This window comes from Panthera tigris, chromosome A3 (genome assembly GCF_018350195.1).
Source record: "Panthera tigris isolate Pti1 chromosome A3, P.tigris_Pti1_mat1.1, whole genome shotgun sequence".
NCBI classification, from domain to species: domain Eukaryota; kingdom Metazoa; phylum Chordata; class Mammalia; order Carnivora; family Felidae; genus Panthera; species Panthera tigris.
Window position 1 is genome coordinate 8,582,545 of NC_056662.1, and position 19,890 is coordinate 8,602,434.

At 45.5% G+C, this 19,890-nt stretch overlaps 1 long non-coding RNA gene across 1 annotated transcript; it reads right to left on the bottom strand.

Annotated features, from left to right (window-relative positions):
- Nucleotides 1-1,557: 1,557 nt before the first annotated feature.
- On the bottom strand, nucleotides 1,558-18,965 carry LOC122236946. The gene is made up of 3 exons (XR_006215125.1): nucleotides 18,896-18,965; nucleotides 17,642-17,825; nucleotides 1,558-2,094 (listed from the first exon to the last, which is right to left on the bottom strand). It is a non-coding gene; the product is annotated as an uncharacterized LOC122236946 (long non-coding RNA).
- Between the last annotated feature and the right edge of the window lie 925 nt (nucleotides 18,966-19,890).

Genomic DNA, 19,890 nt, shown 5'->3' on the forward strand with positions numbered 1-19,890 from the left:
TGGTAAGAGTGGAAGACGTGGGAATGCAAACTGGTGCAGCCACTCTGGAAAACAGTATGGAGGGTCCTCAAAAAACTAAAAATAGAACTGCCCTACGACCCAGCAATTGCACTACTAGGCATTTATCCACGGGATACAGGGGTGCTGTTTCGAAGGGACACACACACCCCCATGTTTATAGCAGCACGATCAACAGTAGCCAAAGTATGGAAAGAGCCCAAGTGTCCATCAATGGATGAATGGACAAAGAACATGTGGTCTATATATACAATGGAGTATTACTCGGCAATCAAAAAGAATGAAATCTTGCCATTTGCACCCATGTGGATGAACCTGGAGGGTATTATGCTAAGTGAAATTAGTCCGAGAAAGACAAAAATCATATGACTTCACTCATATGAGGAATTTAAGAGCCAAGACAGAGGAACATAAGGGAAGGGAAGCAAAAATAATATAAAAACAGGGCGGGGGACAAAACAGAAGAGACTCTTAAATACGGAAAACAGACTGAGGGTTACTGGAGGGGTTGTGGGAGGGGGGATGGGCTCAATGGATCAGGGGCACTGAGGAATCTACTCCTGAAATCATTGTGGCACTCGATGCTAACTAATTTGGATGTCAATTTTAAAAAATAAAAAATAAAATACAATAAAATAAAAAAGAATGGAAGACATGATCTGCTTCTTAGGAAGCACCACAGCCTTTCCTGTGATATACACTCCATGGCATTTCAAAACGAGTCTCTAAATGACTCCTTCCTGTTGCCAAGGAGTTTACAACCCCACAGAAGGTGCAATCTAACCATCTCATGTTTGATTTTGCCTCCTTAGTTCTCCCCACAGGCCAGGTAGATTCAGTGCGGACCCTCACCACCGGCCTCTGTCTGAAGTGACGTAGCATCATCCTGATTTTTAAAGGAAGAAACAGAGACTCAAAGACACGGAGGGTGACGCTCGTGGTCTCAGAGCTAGCATGTGCGGGAGCCACGCACCCCCGCAGGCATACAGGGTGGCCCTATGCAAGGACACCCAGGGCAGAGAACTGAGTTTCTGCCCACACTTCGTCCTGCCTCCGCTTGCCAAGTGGGAGCCATCAGCTCACCTGCCCTGAGGGAGCCGCTTTTTCTCATCAGCACAAAGCCACCAAATGGACCAGTATGGGCCCGGCCAACTAAAACTGCGATCGTAGATGCCAAAACTTACGTTCCTAATCATCTCCAGGGCAGAGATGAGGACATTACCAGCCTTGGACAAGTTTCTTAGCCTCTCTGAACTTTGGCTATCTCAACTGCAAAGTCGGGTAGTAGCAGCTTCTCCCGGGGCGCCCGGGGGGGCTCAGTCGGTTGAGCATCTGACTTCGGCTCAGGTCGCGGTCTCTCAGATTGTGAGTTCGAGCCCCGCGTCGGGCTCTGGGCTGACAGCTCGGAGCCTGGAGCCCGCTGCGGATTCTGCGTCTCCCCCTCTCTCTGCCCCTCCCCTGCTCGTGCTCTGTCTCTCTCTGTCTCTCAATAATACGTAAATGTTAAAAAAAATAAAAATTAAAAAATAACAGCATCTCCCTTTGAGGGTTTGATCCGAGCATGAAGTGAATGAGTACCGGCAAAGCACCTACAGCACCTAACATACAGCTGTAAGTGAGCCGTGATGGTTACTTATCGTACATTTTGTCATCATCGTTCACTTTACCTCGCTTTTGTGCATGCTGGAAACCGATCCCTTGCCCTCCCTAAATGGCATAGGAACCAGATCGCTGTTACCTGTTTTCTCTCAAGCAGAGACAGGGAGATCATCCACAGAGACCCGGAGATCCTGTCCTTCGAGTTAGCGTCGCAATGGAAAAGGACTCAAGTTTGGGATCAAAGTCTACCTTTAAAGACAATGCCGACTCAAGGTGAAGCAGGGAACGGCCATACTTTTGTTTTCCCGCTCTGCTAGAGATGGGCTGTGTGTCACCGTTTTCCATTCTGTGATTCAGCCTTCCTTTCTGTAAACGAAGAGCCACACCCCTGGAGGAAAAGAGAGCCTGCGATTGTCTGGGATTATTAACTCACAGCAGCCTCGTGCGGTCCTCAAAAATCCACAGCTATACAGCCACCTAGGGTAATAAACAAAGTATAAATAGACAAGTTGCTGGCGGGGCTTTGCAAACGCTGCTGCTGTGTACCTGACGACAGAGGGAAAATCAGTCCCTTCCTCAAAGTCCGAAGTAGGTGTTTTAGGGTGACTCATGCTTCGGTAAACGTCTTCTTTGGATTTTAGGGTGCTCTTGGGACTTTTCCAGAACCTTTAGCATAAGAGGAACCCTGGAGGTGCCTGAACTCCACCTGCATAGCATCTAATAAAAAAAAAAAAAAAAATGTATGCCTGTCTTTACTGAAAGTGTTGAGCAAAAGAGATTGGGAATTCTAACTGCTCTCTGGCCAATGGTTTACATGCATGAGTTTAGTTTCTATGGCGTGTAGGTTGCTAACTCTGACCACCTCTGGGTTGCTGTGATGATCCAATAAGAAATAATAGGAGGGGCGCCCGGGTGGCTGAGTCGGTTAAGCTTCCGACTTCGGCTCAGGTCACGGTCTCGTGGTCCGTGAGGTCGAGCCTCACATCTGGCTCTGTGCTGACAGCTCGGAGCCTGGAGCCTGATTCGGATTCTGTGTCTTCCTCTCTCTGCCCCTCCCCCGCTCACACTCTGTCTCTCTCTCTCAAAAATAAATAAACTTTTAAAAATTTAAAAAAAAAAAAAAGAGGGGCGCCTGGGTGGCTCAGTTGGTTGGGTGACCGACTTCGGCTCAGGTCATGATCTCACAGTTCGTGAGTTCGAGCCCCGCGTCGGGCTCTGTGCTGACAGCTCGGAGCCTGGAGCCTGCTTGGGATTCTGTGTCTCCCTCTCTCTACCCCTCTCCTGCTCACGCTCTGTGTCTCTCTGTCTCTCAATAATAAATAAACGTTAAAGAAAAAAATTTTTTAAAGAAATAATAGGAGAATAATGCTTGGAAAAAGCAACCAAATCTAACATTAGGATCATTTCAAAGGACATCTTCATCTCATTTGATGAATAAAAGCAAAGTTTCTTGCAAGATTCTCATTTAATAGAAGCATATGCCAAAAGGTGGGTGCAAATAAGCTTTTCTGGTACTATTCTGTAAGTCTGGAAACCCGAGGGATACAGACAAACTTTTTCCGACCAGTGGTGCATCCTATATAGTTAGAAATCCCAGCCTTGAGACAATAATGTGTCCGCTCCACAAATCCTAGTCAAGATCCACCCATGCTGGTCATTTATTCTTCCAGTGCCACGATTAAAGCTCCAGTAATGAAGCATGCTGTTCTCCCGCGAGACGCCAGTTTCAGACCCGCAAGCTGGAAACGCTTCTCAACCCAGGGCTTGTCACCAGCCACCTTGTGTTGAGTTCCTGATATCTTGCAAATAGCGGTGGGTGTACTCCTCCCTTTCACCATCCCACCCTCCCCAGGCTCCTCACACACCTCCTATTTTCTATTTAACAGATTTATAAGGAATAAATCAGACAAAAGTAACAGACAAGCCAAAAAAAAAAAAAAAAAGCCACAAACAATCTAGCGAAACTTCTACGAAATGACCATCTGAAAGTGACAAGGCAAACAGGTTGCTTTACAGCAGGTTAACCAAAGGCGAAATATTTTTGTGCCTAATCTAAAGGCCCCTCCAGGATCTACTGCCTCCCTGTCTTGGTCTCTGAAAGAGATCCGATTTTATATCGGATTTATATTATTTGCGGAATTATATCCGCAAAGATATAATTGGAGGCCTTAAGCGAGTAGGATGTGTATTCTGAACGATACATTATAAAAACCATCCATCATTTTAGATGCTTCTTATTTCTCAAAAAAAGAAGGTTAATAACTTTAAGCCGAGTACGAGAGAGGGAGAGAAGACAGAGAGCGAGGGAACCGAATGTGTCCCTTTTGTTCAACAAGGAAGTGTCGATAACCGTTTTAAGTAATCTACCGTCTAGGGACAAGGTAGAATTCTGTCAAGTTTCCAAACATGATGTAACTAGGAATGCCCAAACCAGGAAGTCATTGTGCCTGGGGCTTTCTAATTCTTAGAAGCTGTAGGGCTTTCTGATTATTATAAAGCTGATTCCTTGAGGGCTTTTTGTTTGTTTGTTGTTGCAAGTTAATTTTATCTGTTTTTTTTTTTAGAGTCCACAACCAAAGGAAGAATATTGCAATATATACGAGTGAAAATAGAAAGTTGCCCTCCTCTCTCTCTGACACACACACCTTCCTCCGCCCCCGCCTGCTTCTCACCTACTTCCTGTGTTAACGGGGAGTGTATCTTTCCTATTCTTTTTTCTATATTTTTACAGAAACACACACACACACACACACATGCACACACACACACACGCAGATACATGCCTTTTTAAGGAAATCCTATAGTAGTCACCTGTCTATAACCATGTTTTAATCAACATCAGCCTCTGTGAAGCTATATAGCCCATCTCACGCCTCCAAGCTTTTTTTGAAAGCACTCTGGCTCACTTAGAACCACATTAATTTTCCACTGCCTTCTAGAGGCAACTTCACATCTTCTCAAGGAAGCTTTCAAGCGCGCAAGGGGAGGGCTCACTTCCTCTCTCGACTAGAGGAAATAATGCTTTCACGCTTTGGAAACAGCATTACTATATACCCCATTGCCCTATTCCAGGCTGAGTACCCAACAGACAAATTACACTCTTCCTGTTGGCCGTGGCTTTGAGTTTTCAGGACCAGAGCAGCCCCCGAACCCAGAGAGAGAAATCAGTAATAGTTTTTGTTTTTTTTTACAAGGTGCCGTGCCCTGATGGAGGCAGAAGAGGTTTAACCACAATGACAAACTGCTCAGCTCAACGCTGCCTGGCTGGAAAAGCATCTGTTTTCTTTCCCCCGCCTGGTAACTAGTGGGTTTTGTCACCTGATTCATAAAGATGAGATTGCTGGAAACAACAGGCGGCCACAAGGCTCTAGGAAATACAGTAGCACAGAGCTCCTTTCTGAGTCTTGGTGTGTCTGTGTGTGTGCGTGTGTGTGTGTGTGTGTGTGTGTGTGCAAGTGCGCGCATGCGCGTGCATGTGTGGGTGTGTGCATGAGAATGTGTGCACACGTGCATGTGCGTGTGCACACATGCGTGTGGGGGGTGTGCGTGAACGTGTCGCACGCGTGCATGAGCGTGCGTGCGCGTGTGTGCGCGCAAGCGTGCATGCGTGCGTGTTTCGCATGCACATTAACAGCGGCAGCGCTTGGCCTGGAAAGATGTTCTTTCCCGGAAAAAGCAGGAGTCTCTCCAGCAGCAGGTAAACAGCCCAGGGTTTGGAACAAGGCCCAGTCAGCTGCATTTACTGGTTAATTCAACCAGTCGACGAGCACCAGCACCCGCCTCTTTTAAGATAGCCTCCCGGTTACGGATGCATCCTAGGGATCGGATTCCGGGATTCAAAGCGGGGCTCTGCCACACGCGAGCACTGTTATTCAGCCTCTGAGTTCCTCAGCCTTAAAATAAGGGAAAGTACACGTCCAAATCTCTCATCCAAATCCTCGGCGCCGAATAGGATTTGGAATTCAGAATTTTCAGATTTTAAAAAGGTAAGGTGGGGCTTCGGCCCTGTTACACAGGATCTCCGGCCGGGGATCTGCCTCATCCACAAGTCTGCAGAGAAACCTGCAAAGACCGAATTAGGGAGAATGGATGCCCACGGTCAACAGCCTCGCCTTCATTCAAGTCGTGTTCCGTAGCCAGATGAGGGAGGTCAGCTCACTTTGCTGCCAAAGTTGTTTTTTAAAAGTATATACAGCTTTTGGAATTTCAGGCTTGTGGACCCTTACTGGCATCTGCCTCATGGAGGATTAAATGGGACGATACCTGTAAAGCGTACTTAATACATGCTCAGTTAAGTATTTGCTGAGTGTCCACTATGGCCAGATTATCCTAGAGCAGCTGACGACAACCAAGGTCAGCACAGGTTTTCTCAAAAGGGTAGATATCTCTTGTTTTAAATTTTGTTTTTTATTTTATTTTCTATTAGAGATGGGGGAGAAGCACGAGCAGGGGAGGAACAGGGAGAGAGACACAGAATCTGAAGCAGGCTCCAGGCTCCAGGCTCTAAGCTGTCAGCACAGAGCTGGAAGCAGGGCTCGAACTCACGAGCAGTGAGATCATGAGCTGAGCCCAAGTCGGATGCTTAACCGACGGAGCCGCCCAGGCGCCCCGAAAGGGTAAATATCTTCACTCCGTGAACAGTACAGTCGCTATCACACTTCTCCTTCGCTGTTAGAGAGCAAAAGCAGCAAAGAACGAACAGGTCTGTGTTGTAATAAAACTTTATTTACAAAAAAGGAGGAGCGCCTGGGTGGCTTGGTCGGTTAAGCGTCCGACTTCGGCTCAGGTCACGATGTCACGGTCCGTGAGTTCGAGCCCCGCGTCGGGCTCTGTGCTGACGGCTCAGAGCCTGGAGCCTGCTTCCGATTCTGTGTCTGCCTCTCTCTCTGCCCCTCCCCTGTTCATGCTCTGTCTCTCTCTGTCTCAAAAATAAATAAACGTTTAAAAAAAAAAAAAAAGGAGACAAGAGGCCAAATCTGGACCACAAGCTGTAGTTTATGAGCCCCTGACCAAGACGGACATGACTCGAGCTCTGCATGGGTACTTGCATTTGAATGCAGAAGATAGTCAACGAATCAAATAATAAAAGGAAATGGCCAGTCTGATCATGATGGATATTGAAAGGAAATAGAATGTGCATTTAACAAGATCTGCAGGTGATCTGTGTGCTCTTTAAAGTCCCAAAAGTGCTAGTCTGGGCCACCCCCTTCTTCCACAGACAGGGCTTTATACTGAGCTCACAGTCAGGGAGGAGTTTTAATCTCTAGAACTCCCCTAAAAGGTGGGTCTTATGATACCCACTTCACAGACGAGAAAACTGAGGCTCCGAGGGTTTAAGCCACTGATTTCATATCACCAGCTTTGCGTGTTCTGGAAGAAAGGTTTAGACTCAAGCCTTCAGAATCCCAAGCCTGCACTCTTAAACAATTTTTTTTTCTTGCTTTGTGGGAAATGACAGGAAATCGTCTCCCTTCAGTAAAATCTCCAAGAAAGGAGGCAAGACATTGCCCTAAGCCAACAGCTCTCAAATGTTTTAGTCTCAGGACCCCTGAACCCCCTTCAGAATCACGGGGTTTTTTATCTATGCAAGTTAGACCTATTTATGTTTACCTGCTCAAAACCAAATCTGAGACATTTTTGAAATGTTAATTTTTTAAAATCATTTTAAAATAACAATAACAGGAACCCCCGGGTGGCTCAGTTGGTTGAGCATCCGACTTTGGCTCAGGTCATGATCTCACCATCCGTGAGTTCAAACCCTGTGCCAGGCTCTGTGCTGACAGCTCGGAGCCTGGAGTCTGCTTCCGATTTTGTGTCTCCCTCTCTCTCTCTGCCCCTCCCCCGCTCACACTCTTGTCTCTCTCACTCTGAAAAATGAATAAGTGTTCATTATAAATAAATAAATAAACAAACAAATAACATCTTACATATTAACATCAATAATGTATTTTCGTGAAAATTAACTATTTCCACCCCTGCCCCCAAATTTAGCAAGTAGAGTGGCTTTGTTTTTACATTTTTACAAATGCCTTCAGCATTCAGCTTCCCAAGGCAGCTTTTCTTTCAGGTACTTGAATCTCGCACGTCATACCGTCCCTGGAAACCCACTTCAGCTTGTGGAACAATGAGGGTGGAAACAGCAAAGAGCATTTTGCCTTTGGGCCCCAGCCCACTGCGCGGCTGTGGGTTGTTTCTTTCTGTAGGTTCTGAGAGAGAGACCTTGGCTTCCTTGGCTTGTGGCTACATCACTTTAATCTCTGTCTCCATCTTCCATAGCGTTTCCCCCTTGTTTCTTAGCTGGGGAGGGACAGAGAGAGAGAGGGAGACACAGAATCCACAGAACCCGAAGCAGGCTCCAGGCTCCGAGCTGTCAGCACAGAGCCCGACGCGGGGCTCGAACCCACGAACCGCGAGATCCTGACCCGAGCCGAAGTCAGACAGTTAACCGACTGAGCCACCTGGGCGGCCCTGAATTTCCTTCTTCTTATAAGGGTACCAGTCACTGAATTAGAACCCCCCTCCCCCAGTCCGGCATCACCTCATCTTAAGTGGATTACATCTGCAAAGGTCCTTTTCCTGGGGCAGCTGGGAATTACGTCTGGAGTCACACTGACATGATCTTGTGAAAACAGCACTGATGTCCTCTCAGGGCTCCAGATCAGGGGCCAGCCGACTATAGCCGTGGACCGAATCGGGCTGCCATATTGTCTAAGGGCCCATGAGCTATGGTTTTACATTTTTAAATGGTTGTGTAAGTATCTGCATCATCAGCCTGATAATTGCGTCTTGCCTAGCAAAGTCTCAAATATCTATCTGGCCCTTTCCCCGAAAAGTTTGCCAGCCCCCGGTCTAAACCCTGCTGTCTGCACCAGACCCACCACCCACACCGGTTGTGGATGTCGGGTTCTGCTATGAGAACCACAGTCAAGGCCACCAGGGATGAAGGAATGTTAGCGTCACAAGTCACTAATGCGGGCTCCACCCAGCCCGTCCTTCTTGGCATCGCTGGGTTCCCAACCAAAGTCTGGGGCAGCTGCCTCTGATTGGCAAGCCCTAGGCCATGTGTCCACACCCTGGCTGCAAGGAGCGCTGGAAATCGATCTACATTTTTCCCTCCTGCCGTGATAGGTGGGTTCTGCTTTCCAAAAATCAAAGGGGAACAACTCCCCAGGTTTAGGAAACAGGTTCAGATGGTGGAGGAAACACAAAAACGATAAACACACTCTACCTGACGCAGACACGTAATCTCGGAACTTTCTCTGCTGGACACAGAAGACCAAGAACTCTGATGACGGGCTTTCCGACCTGACTCCGTCTATACCGGCCAAACGCCACGTTATATATTGTCCCAGCTTTCTCCTCCAAATGCAAAACGTGAACCTCTGATAGATGGTCTTCACTTTCTAGAAAAACCTAAGCTAAAAGACTCACCCAAACCCCTGGAATATGACTTTTGTGTGGGCAGAACTACCATGTGGCTATTATTTTCACTGGCTCTGCCTCTGTCTTCAGGAAAATGCCTTCAGCTCTGGATCTTATCTGAAAACCAATGAAGAATTAGGTACCAGCAGACAAGTTACGGAGAGAGCTCGCTCTGCGTGGGTGCCGGGCTGGTTCCCATGCCCGGCTTCCTTAATTGCCACGATCACCGTTACACCCATTTTATGGATGAGGCCATCGCTTTGGCCTCCAGAGAGCAAAACGTAGAGCACTATATTCTACCCGAGGGCACCCCTTGAGCGCATTTGCAACTTTACCTAGGTGCACACAGCTAGTAAGCGACAGACTAGGTTTGAACCCGGGTTCACTGACGGCAGAGGCTGGGGTAAGTTTTTTTATTCCGTCTGTGTGCAATAAGCTGTCCACAAAGTCCAGTTAGTTGAAGCTCAGCAGGAGTGTGGTTAGCTAACTGGCGAGCAAGAATGCATCGTTTGGGGATGGCTGGCAAACACCAAGGCAGAAAGGACCACGCTCCAGCAGCAGCTATGACAGGTGCTTTTTGCAATTCAGAAATGGGGTACTTGGGGTTTTTTGTTTTAATGTTTTTAATGTTTATTTTACTTTTGAGAGAGAGAGAGAGGGAGACAGAGCGTGAGCGGGGGAGGGGCAGAGAGAGAGGGAGACACAGAATCCGAAGCAGGCTCCAGGCTCTGAGCTGTCAGCACAAAACCCCATACGGGGCTCGAACTCACGAACCGCGAGATCATGACCTGAGCCGAAGTCAGACGCTCCACCGACTGAGCCACCCAGGCGCCCCCAAAATAGGGTTTTTATTGATGAAACTAGGGACTGATGACAACTAGCATGAGCACACTGACATGAGAAATAGATTTGCAAGAGGGGGGAAGAAAGACGTGTATTTATTTGCATTGGTGAAATTAAAGGTATTCAAGACGTGTGAGCCGACTAGCATGCTTCATAGGCTACGACAATCCACCCTTTACCCACCACTACCCTTCCCCTCTCCTTCCCCGATTGAGCCTGTGTCCAGCCACTGGACAGGAGGATTTCTGACCGCATCATGCCAAGCAGACAGCACAGAATCCTGCTTTTCATGTACTGTTATGCCTGCCTTGCGTGAACCTTTCATTTAAGGTACGACCAGGGCCCCTGAAGGAATGGAGTGCTGAGAGGCTTTATGGCGCTTCCGCGACACGTTGTATAAAACTGTTTTGCGCGCGCTTTGCTGATCAGTGTTTGGTTATAAGGGTAGCAAAATGTGGACAGACCGGATTTTATGGTAACTTGTAGCTAGGTCGTGTGGAAACGCTCGCCTCTGCCAGAAATAACCTAGGAATCGTTCCATGTCAAATTCGGTTAGATCGCAACCGTTTCCCTGGTACCCAACAGCCATCACCCGTGTCTTCCTTCCTAAGAGAATCCCTATTGGTTCAGCTATCAGTCAGCTGAGCAGTTCAGAGAGCAAGCATGGGCCCGGCACCAGGAGATGACTAATCTAAGCCAAGGGCCAGCAAACTATGGCCCACAAGTTAAATCTGGCCCATCACCTGGTTTCATAAATAAAGTTTTATTGGAACACAGCCCCAGCCACTTATTTATGTGTTTCCTGTGGCTTCTTTCAAGCTGCTGCAATAGCAGAATTGACTAGTTGCCACAGAAACTGCATGGCCCACAAAGCCTAAAATATTTGCTATCTGGCCCTCTACAGAAAAAGTTTGTCACCTCTAGGACAGAATAGTGTCAGTCAACATGTGTTCTATGGAACAGAAGCATTGGCATCACCTGAGAACTCATGAGAAAGGCGGACTCTCATGCATCACCCAGACCCAGCCTGGAATCAGATCATCTAGAGGGTAAAACTTCCCGCAAAGGAGGAAAGCCATGACTGGCTTCGACCGAATATCCTTCAACCCTTGGAGCTGGGTACATTGGTGCCCAAAGTAAACTCAGTTTCTGTTAGCAGAGAAGAAGAAGGAGAAGAAATCACTGTAGGGTAGGGGACTCCATTTGCCGTAGTGTTCATTCTCCTTGGGCTACAGAATTTTCACATAGACAAACCAAGCCCCAAGTGCCGAGAGTTTGTGTTAATATGAAGGGCGCTGGAACAGGGAGAGTCATCGGAGGAAGACAAACTTCATTTGATGCACACACCTTAGGCAAGTCCTTTTCCCTCCCTGAGCTTTGGGTTTCATAAGTGTAAAATAAGGGCAGTAATTTCAGACATAAAGTTTGCATCAGGGGGGACCGATGCAGTCACAAGTAATGGGACAGCCTGCAAATAGAGACAAATTCTGGTCTAACAAATACGAAATCTGGAGGTAAGGAGTTCGAGCATTGTGCAGCATTGCATAGGACCAGCAGTGTCATCAAATACTTAGCCTCTTGCTTTCTTCTCCACCATCTTCCATGTATTTTATACCCCCTTTGTGGTTTCAAGATGGCCGCCTCAGCTCCAGTCATCTTATCCTGACTCAGAGGCAGGGCAGCAGCCAGGGAGGCGACCGCCTTCCTGCACGCTTCTTTTGATGGGAGGGTGGGACAGGGACCATCTTTCTCCAGGAAGGTACCACCCACCCCCAGCCGAATCCTGCTTAAATCTCATTGGCCCAAACTGGATCATACAGTCATCCCTATACAATCACAGATAAAGATACGATTACCGTGATTGGCTTAGACCAGCAGGGGTCGGCAAACGTTTTTGAAAAGAGCTGGAAAGGAAATATTTTAGGCTTTACAGGCCATATAACATCTCTCACTACTACTCAACTCTGCTGGAATAGGAGAGAAGCAGCCATAGATAATGCGTGAGCTAACTGGGTCTGACCGTTCCAGTACAACTTATTTTTTTATAAAAACAGGCCGTGGATGGGATTTGGCCCACAAGCCATACATAATTTGCTAATCCCTATTTATACTCTACTCATCAAAAGCACAGGAGACAGAGTCGGACAAATTCAAGCCCTGGCTTTGCCAATTTCCAGGCATGCGACTGTAAACAAATAGCTTAACCTGTGTTCCAGTTTCCTTATTTTGTAAAATTGAAAACGGGTCGACCTTCAGGAAACAGAGAATCCACCTAAAGATACGATAAATGTCCTCCTTGATAGGCACTTTCAGGGTAGGTTGATTCAATGGCTGTAGCCCCAAGTTCTTTGGATCTTGTTCTGCCCACCTCAGTGTATTGGCTGTGAACTTCAGATTTGCCCCTCACAGCCACAAAAAGGCTGCCACAGTGCAGCTGGCATCTATTCATCTAAAGAAAATCTAAAAATTGAACATTCCTTCCCTTGTTTACCTTTTCAAGAGCAAGGATAACTTTCCCAGAGATATACCCCCAGCCTGTTTACTTTATCCTGCTCATTGGTGATCATTACATTACATAACTCTTGAACCTGTTATTACCAACAGAAATAAAGTTATCTTGACGGAGCCTGGGTGGCTCAGTTGGTTAACTGTCTGACTTCAGCTCAGGTCATGGTCTCGAGGTTCATGGGTTCGAGGGCCATGTTGGGCTCTGTGCTGGCAGCTCGGAGCCTGGAGCCTGCTCCAGATTCTGTCTCTCTCTCTCTCTCTCTCTCTCTCTCTGCCTCTCCCCCACTCCCACTCTGTCTCTGTCTCTGTCTCTCTCTCTCTCTCTCAAAAATAAATAAACACTAAAAGAAAGGAAAAAAAAAGAAAATTCTCTTAACTGATTAGACTACTTTAATCACAATAGCTGGGGGTGAGATCCAGGCATTGACAATTTTTAAAAGCTCTGAAGAAAAGCTGACCTTATGCCCAGAATTGAGAACCATTCATAATGACCAGTCAAAACTCCATCCCTTGGAACTGTTGAGGTTTCAACTTTTCCTGAAGTACACAGCAGTTGAAAAAAATCAAACTAAATATATACGCATGTGTGTGCATGTAAATTTGAGTTTTATCTGCAAAGAAAATAATTAGCAATTACGATTAGGTAGACAACAACCAGGGTATATGCTAAACTAATGATCTTTTTTTTTCTCTTACATAATTTTGAGGACGAAATACCTAGTGTCTTGCATATTTTTTCAGTTTTTTTTAATGTTTATTTATTTTTGAGAGAGACAGAGACAGAGCATGAGCAGGCGAGGGGCAGAGAGAGAGGGAGACACAGAACCCGAAGGAGGCTCCAGGCTCTGAGCTGTCAGTACAGAGCCCGACACAGGGCTTGAACTCACAAACTGTGAGATCATGACCTGAGCCGAAGTCAGGCGCTTAATTGACTGAGTCCCTCTTGCATATATTTTTTATATATAAAAAAATGTGGGGTTCAAACTCAGCTCAGGCTCCAAGATCTAGATAAGGTTGCATGCTCTACAAACTGAGCCACCCAAGTGCCCCTCTTACATGTTTTTAAGTGGACATCTTAAATTTTATTACAATTCAAACGAGTTCATATTTTTAGTAGGAAAATAGTAAATATTTTGTTAAAAAAAAAGAAAGAAAGAGAAGAAAAGAGAAGAGAAGAAAAGAAAAGAAAAACCTGGGAAACAAAAGCAAAAATGAACTACGGGACCTCATCAAAATAAAAAGCTTCTGCACAGCAGAGGAAACGATTAGCAAAACTAAAAGGCAACCGACAGAATGGGGGAAGATCTTTGCAAATGACATATCAGATAAAGGGTGAGTATCCAAAATCTATAAGGAACCTATCAAACTCAATACCCAAAACACAAATAATCCAGTGAAGAAATGGGCAAAAGACATGAATAGACACTTCTCCAAAGAAGACATCCAGATGGCCAACCGACACATGAGAAAATGCTTCACATCACTCATCATCAGGGAAATACAAATCAAAGCCGCAATGAGATACCACCTCACATCTGTCAGAATGGCCAACATTAACAACGCAGGCAACAACAGATGTTGGCGAGGATGTGGAGAAAGAGGATCTCTTTTGCACTGCTGGTGGGAATGCAAACTGGTGCAGCCACTTTGGAAAACAGTATGGAGGTTCCTCAAAAAACTAAAAATAGAACTACCCTATGGTCCAGCATTTGCACTACTAGGCATTTATCCACGGGATACAGGTGTGCTGTTTCGAAGGGACACATGCACCCCCATGTTTATAGCAGCACGATCAACAATGGCCAAAGTGTGGAAAGAGCCCAAATGTCCATCGACAGATGAATGGATAAAGAAGATGTGGTCTATATATACAATGGAGTATTACTCGCCAATCAAAAAGAAGGAAATCTTGCCATTTGCAACTACGTCGATGGAACTGAAGGGTACTATGCTAAGTGAAATTAGTCAGTCAGAGAAATCATAGGACTTCACTCATATGAGGACTCTGTGAGACAAAACAGATGAACAGAAGGGAAGGGAGACAAAAATAATATAAAAACAGGGAGGGAGATGAAACAGAAGAGACTCATAAGTATGGAGAACAAACTGAGGTTACGGGAGGGGTTGTGGGAGGGGGGATGGGCTAAATGGGGAAGGGGCACTAAGGAATCTACTCCTGAAATCATTTGTTTTTTTAATTCCTGAAATCATTGTCGCACTACATGCTAACTAATTTGGATGTAAATTTTTAAAAATAAAAAATAAAATTAGGAAAAAGAAAAGAAAAGAAAAACCTGTGGTCAGTGTATGTGCTTAGAATCCACAATTCATTCTATGATTTGGTAAAATAACTCTTAACTAATCCATTGAATAGCACTCACTAAATATGAAAGAAAACCATATCACATTTTTATCCTGAGGTATTCAGGTGTTTTTATCCCCGGTGTATGCTGAAATATTTGATGGTTCTAGAAAACATTCCAGTTGTATTTCTAAGAACCAACAACATTGTTACCCTTCTGTGATTGTTCTGAATGCATCTTAGAAAGAAATGTATGTAAGATAAAGTAATATAGGATGTCCACATTTAGGCACCTTGATTAATCATTAAAGGAAGGTTTCTTTGGGGCGCCTGGGTGGCTCAGTTGGTTAAGCGTCCGACATCAGCTCAGGTCATGGTCTCGCGGTTTGGGAGTTTGAGCCCTGCATCGGGCTCTGTGCTGGCAGCTCAGAGCCTGGAGCCTGCCTTGGATTTGGTGTCTCTCTCTCTGCCCCTCCCCTGCTTGCCTCTCTCTCTCTCTCTTTCTCAAAAATAAATAAATCTTAAAAAAAAAAAAAGAGGAGGGTTTCCTTAACCTGTTACTTTGAAAACCGTTACACCATCTACCAGCTCAATGCTGAGCGCAGACCTCTCTGTAAGGTAGGAAGAGGGTGAATGTGAACTTAAGCACACAGCAGCATCCCCAGGCAGTTTCAGGCATATGTAAATGTGATATAAACATGTAAATTCTAGAAATCAATTCCCTTAAGCCTGTCAGGGCAGCCTCATCCTATTCTAAGACCATTCTACAATATTCCATTGGTTGTTTTGCAGGTTAAGTGAGATTGACACAGGTAAGCAGTCAGCCCTCGGTAACTGGTAACTATTATTATTATTTGCAGTCATAAATAAAGGAGGAGCACCTTACTTCCCTGTCTGATGAGGGGAAGGAGATAACAGTTGTTAGAACTGAGGATAAACTCTCCGCTAACCTGTTCCTTGAAAGCACCTATGGCCTTCCAGCTTGGACAGCTGGTAATGATTGTTGAATTGGCGAGAGCCGGAAAGAATCAACTTAGCTTCCCAACATGCTACATTTCTTCCCATCTCAAGGAACATGCCTCTGCTGCTTCTCTGCCTGGAACTTTCTTCCCGGGTCTAGGTCTTTACCTTGTGGCCTCCACCCATCACCCAAGCCTCTTCCTTGACCTCCCTCCCTCCCGCATTGCTACACCCAACTGGGACACTCTCCATCCTATCCGTCCTGTTTCCTTCCCTTGCTAACATCCTTCATCGTCTGAAAATATCCTGGGTTGGACTTAGGTGTCTGGTTTGTTCACTGCCGAATCCTCAGAATGGAGCACAGGGCGTGACACGCGCTAGATCCCAAAGGAGGTAAGAATTAGTTGAACAAAAGGATTAGTTGAACAATCAATGACAGACCTCCTCTCGGAGGGGAAAGAGAATGGAATTTGGGGTCAAGACTTTGAGGTCATCCCACCATGCATTCGCTGGGACACGGTATGCCCCAGGACCTCATTGTTCTCATCGAAAAAATAAAATAAGAATGCCTTCCTTGTAGAGTTATCAGGAGGACTTGGTAACACGTAGTCAGGGCTTTAGTCCCATGCCTGGCATGTGGGAGACACAGAAGACACTATCATGAATGTTGTTTGCTAACGTTTTTTTTTCTTTTTAACCTGGATATGTCACTACACTGATCAATCCTAGAGACCTTGAGAAAACTAAGCCACTGTGACAACACCAAAATCGTAACCTACCTGGCAATACAGATCAATTTCCAAGATCTGCAACTTGTCTTAGTAGGAAAGAAGAGAAAATAACCCCAAATACCCTTAGGGTTCAATTCTCCTTTGGTTACAGAAGTTTTACATTTATAACCAAAGCTTCACAAGCCGAGAGTCTGTATCTTACTATCAAATCTGGTAGCCTCTTACTTTAACAACTCATTCTACTTGTAGTTTTGAAAATAACATACGCCGGGGGGGAAAAATGTATGTATGTCTCCTGAAACACTGTATTCCATTTCTTCATTATTTTGGAAATTACCCGAGAAATGTAGGTCTTTAGACAAGCAGTTTCATTAAACTGATAAGGCAGTGAAGGGTTTTTTTGGTCTATTTTAAATTTAGAATATAAGGGCTTTTCAAAGTTTGAGATGAAAAAAGGCGGGGGGGCGGGGCCTGGGTGGCTCAGTAGGTTAAGCACCCGACTTCGGCTCAGGGCATGATCTCATGGTTGGTGGGTTTGAGCCCTGCATCAGGCTCTGGACTGATGGCTCAGAGCCTGAAGCCTGCTTTCCATGTTGTGTCTCCCTCTCTCTCTGCCCTTCCCCCCTCTCAAAAATAAATAAACATTAAAAAAATTAATAAAACAACAACAACAAAAGTTTGAGATGAAAAAGGGATAAAGGAAGAAATGTTTGTCTGTCTGTTTGTTTTTAATATTCTGGGGCCCCTAATAGATTCAGTTTTCCGATAACTGTTACTGCTTCTTTTTCCTGTTCAGCATCACATTAAAAAAAAAAAAAAAAAAAAAAAGAGGCATTTTGAGCAGAAGGAAACATACAGGCTTAAGCGCCCGGGCTCCAGTAACCAGAGCAAGGATCTGCACATTTTTTCTGTAAAGGAACGGACGAAGTGTTAAGCTTTGCGGGGCATAGCGTTTCTGTCACTGTTGCTCAAGACCAGTCACAGGTGATGTACCCCCGAATGAGCATGGCTGTGTTCCAATAAAACTTTATTTATAAAAACAGGCATTGAATCAGAGTCGGCCATTGGCTGACAATTCGGTAACTGTCAACCTTGATCTCGAATGATATTCTGCCTGTACCATTTTCTAGTTACTCGATAATTTGGCCAACCCCTCATTCACCTGCAAAATGGACACACCTATACGACCCCATCTGGTTCTGAGCATAAAATGGATCAGCGTATAAATCATTCCATGTAAGTATTCTGTAAACGTTACCTTATTATTATTCTCCTCTGACAGTAAAGAGGGCAATCCTGCAGTCTGGAAGCATCACACTCCGGTGCACCAGGCAGCCTCCGGAAGAAGTTTCCGTTGTTGGTGGAGTTTAACTTTGTCCTCCTTCGCTTTTGACTAAAAATGCCTTTTCCCTCTTTCCTAAGCAATGCCATTCAAAGTAGTTCTGGGAGGAAAACAGAGGACCCGAGGGATGTAGGATCTAAATAGATTGGGCTCTTGGGGGAGAAAGATCATTCTGCCCCTACTATGTGCTCCCTCTGCCCCAATCTCCTTTTTGGTGGAAGGACTGTATTCCCCCGGTTTACCCCATCTTGTCAGAAGGCCCGAGCTGTCCTGGAGAACGTTTTTGAAGACGCATCGGGGCAGCTGGTTCCTGTGCACCCAGCGTTGCTCACATGAGCACCATGGCAAAACCAATGTTTATTGACTCCATTGGACAACATCATCCCCGAGGAAAAAGATCTTCTGGGATTTTGCTTTCCTTTTTTTTCTTTGGGACATTTTTCCGGCATCTGGGTTACCCACTTAAGTTTTTAGGATTTTCGGGCATCAGGCACTTGGCTCTGTCTCCCATTTCTTTGTGCCGATTGTCAAATGCCCACGTATGATTTACACCTCCCTTTCTCTCTGGGGCTTCTAATCCCTCCCTTTCTTATTACTAGCATTTCTTCCTGGACCTCGCCTCCTTTTTTCTAACCAGCAGGAGAGCTCCCCCCCACCCCCTGCAACCCCCCCCCCCCACTCCCCCCCAACTCCCACCTCAAGATAAACAGCAAACAAGATCGTGAATTTCAATGACAAATACAGCAGGCGCTATATTCTCCAGCCCCACGTAATTTTTAACTTGAGGATGGTAACTTCCTCGGTTTTCCTGCTCTGAACATTGGCAAGCCCAGTTCCTCTTTCAATTAGCTTGCTTGTTACAAGGCGTAGGGAGCTGCCCTCCTCTTTAACTCAAATTTCCTTCTTCCCAGGCGTAACACAAATTTGCTGTACACATTGCAAGACAAAGAACAAAAAGACCTCACTAGCTGAGCAAAAAGATTCAGTTGTATACATGATTTCACCAGGTTTCCAACTGTATAATGAAATCAGACTCCTCCCCCGGGAGGGGGAGGTCCCTCCCCAACCTACGGCGCACACAAAATCCCACCCACTTCTTTCCAAGGACACACTTTGTTCTAAATCCCCAAGGCTTCACTCCTGCGCACAAAAAAGAACAGGAAGCTTTACCTAAATTGTAAGAGTGAGCCGTGATCCTGCTCTGAGCCCCCGATGAAAGCAGTGGATGGGACAGAATTACACAATCTGTAGCCGGCATTCGTAACTAGCAGGCATGGGATGCGAAAGCAATGAATCTGGCAAGGCTGACCTTTGGGTGGGGTTGGGGGGGGGGGGTGGTGAAAGGGAACATGACTTTTTTTTTTTCTTCCTCATGAGCCTCTCTCAAGCTGGAGGAAAGACTAAAAACTACATGAAAGGGCACGTGTTCATAATAGATTTTTAATGGCTTATTCATTCTGTTTTTAACCCTCACTTAAAAAAAAAAAAAGAACTTAATTCAATCAGTTTTCCTTCGGGTTAAGGCAAGTTAAGGACAGGTGTTGGGGGCGCCTGGGTGGCTCAGCTGGTGAAGCATCCGACTCTTGATTTCGGCTCAGGTCATGGTCTCATAGTTCATGGGTTTGAGCCCTGTGTCTTGTTATGGGCACAGAGCCTGCTTGGGATTCTCTCTCTCCCTCTCTCTCTCTGCCCCTCCCCTGCTTGCTCTGTGTTTCTCTCGCTCAAAAATAAACATTTTTAAAAAATTAAGGATAGGTGTGGAGTAAAGCTGCTGCTTTCAGAAAGCAGTGGGCGTGTTTAAGCAAAGAATCACAGGGTGTACACTAGACTAGAGTATTTATTACAGCCCTGTTTCCAGAAGTAGAGACTGAAATCCACCCAAAGTCCATCAAGAGGGACAAGTGAAATACATTAAGGAACACCATTCAGAGAAATACTATGCCACCATTTAAAAAGCACATTTTTTCTAACATGAAATGCTCTGCAAAAGATCTAAGTGAAAAATGCAAGGTAAAGACAAAGAAAGGTGTATTTGATATATATATATGCTGATCTGTGTGTAGACTATTTCTGGAATGATACACTGAAAACTGTTAGTGATTTTCTGTGGGGGAGGAGGAGGACTTTCTCTTCCCCACAAACCCTTTGATTTGAATTCCCCCCAA